We start from the raw sequence: 2404 nt of genomic DNA, 5'->3' as shown, positions 1-2404 counted from the left end.
CTGTGCTCAGCTCCTTTCTACTGCTGCCCTTGAGGGTGAACCTGTTGTGCCCCTGTGGCAAGATGTTCTGCTCCTGGACTAGCTGAGTGGTTCTATCCTCTACCTTCTCTGTAGGGATTGCAGCTGCAGGGTTACACCGCAGGCCTGTATGCCAGGCCTGAGCTGAGCCTGTAGGAGACAAGGTGGAGTAAGGGTAGAGGCAGCTCTCCTACACACTCAGTGGGTCTGGGCTAGGACCTTGTCTGGGTGTTCCCAGAATGGGGCAGAAATTCCTACTCATCAGGCGGGGTGGGGGAGGTGCTGTGGAGTGGTGTGGGGCATCCCAAGGGGGTGGAGGATGGTCTGACCCACACTGTGCCTGGGCTGGGACCTGGAGTTGGTCCCGCTGAAGCAGGGTAGCCAGAAACCATCCCACACACTCAAAGGACCTGGGCTAGAACTGGGTCTGGGGGTTCCCGGAACGGGGCAGAAATTCCTACTTGGCAGGCAGGGTGGGGGAGGTACTTCGGAGTGGTGGGTGTGTCCCAAGGGGGTGGAAGAGGGTCTGACCCATGCTATGCCTGGGCTGGGACTCGAAGTTGGTCTTGCCAGCGCAGGGTAGCTGGAAACTCTCCCACACACTCACTGGACCTGGGCTAGGGCAGTACTTTTACTCTTGAAATAAGTTTTTGATCATGTTATTTCTGAGTAGTTCCTTTTTCACTCTACTCTTTTTTTATAGAGCATAGCATGTCTCATGTTCCTAGATGAAAGCTTGCCCTGGAGGAACAGCAAGGTTCCTGTGGGACTGTGAGCTGTGAGCGGGAGAGGGAGACAAGCAGAGGGAGAGGAAGGCATCTGCAGTCACGCCCTGACATGAAGGTTCTCAACACAGAGTTTGGCACACAGACACTGCTTATCATGGCTGTCATCAGTGTTGCCATTTGCCCCTGATGCATCTGGGCTTTTCCTCTCCCAACAGCAAATGCCTTCTGCAGTCAGGACTACCCACTTGCAGATTCTGCAGTATGTATATGGAGCAGAAAGGATTTGAGAAGATTTGGATCCTTGGACCAGCTCTGACTAATGATTGACAGTATGGGAGTGCAAATACCCCAGATCACGTGTTAGTCACTCTGAGGAATACCCAAACTGTCTCCTTTGCCATGAAATTGAACTAAAGTTGCTATCCATAGGGTGTAGTAGAATAGTGTGTTTGATTGACAACTGGTGGTCAACTTGTAACACCCAGGTGAACTGAATCAGCGCAGTGTGGTGCTGGGTATGAATGGCCCACCTGATGCTGGTGGCAACAACATAAAAAGGAGGACTGTAGAGGAAGAAACAGGGCTGTTCTCCAGAGGCTGCTCATCTTGCTGGTTTCCTTGATATGGACTCAGCTGTTTTTGTCCTCAGAGAAGCTCAGGACCATTGTTACTGAGAACAGCTGTAACAATGGGGACCTCTTGTCCTTTCTTTGATCATTGCTTCCTGGCTCCAGAGAGAAAAATGGTGCACTCTTCATTCTCCTGGAGAGGCTTGTTTTGCTGTCTTTCCTCATATAAACTTGGCTGGTCTCAATATTGCAGAATCTAGGGATCTCACTGTCACTGAGGACGGTTGTGGTACTTTTCCAGGGGGCTCTGGTCATTTCTTGGAGTGTCCCTTCGTAGCTTCAGTTCAGATCCCTCAGCCTGCTGGAACAGGTCCTTCATCCCACTGGCACAGACTTTCTAGCTTCCATTGCTAACCTTTGGGCCTTCCCAGTGTAGATCCATAAAACAGACTTGCATGAGGCATTGTCATAGGCTCTAGATCTTCAGCAGGACTCATGTAGGACATTGCTGTGGTATCGAAGCCGTTATTTGGATTCTTTGGGTCTTTAGTGAGTAAACAGATTTCCTGCACTCTCTTTGCATTGACTTTGTATCTGACTCTTTAGGTGACTATTATAAAATAATCTGATAAATTATGAGTCCTGCATTGTTTACTTGCACACTCTAACTACAACAAATAAGATACCCTTGTTTGGCCCTTACCCCATCTACTTTCCAGTTTTCCTCTGGGTTTTTCTAAGATGCTTTCAAATAACTCAATTTCATACAAATTCCAATTTCAAGCTCACAGGAACAGAATCCAAAAAGTTAATGGAAGGAGTTAAACATGACTGTCTTATCTGTTGGTATTTGTTCAACCCTCTTGGGTTTTTCCTTTCTCTTTTTCTTCTTCCTCCCTCTCTCTTTCTTATAGCTCTGTGTGTCCTTTCTTGACATAATAACACTTGCTCCATCTTTCAAAAATAGGAAATTTTAGAACACAACCAATTATATTACCTTCACTGGCAGCTGAAATTGTTATTCTTTTTAAATTGGATATTCTTAGAGCTTGCATTTTACTAGTGGTTGTATATGTTTCAATGGAAGTG

This window comes from Octodon degus, unplaced genomic scaffold (assembly GCF_000260255.1).
Source record: "Octodon degus isolate 3935 unplaced genomic scaffold, OctDeg1.0 scaffold00003, whole genome shotgun sequence".
Classification (NCBI taxonomy): domain Eukaryota; kingdom Metazoa; phylum Chordata; class Mammalia; order Rodentia; family Octodontidae; genus Octodon; species Octodon degus.
The sequence above is the reverse complement of the archived record's forward strand: the minus strand, read 5'-3'. Positions refer to the sequence as shown.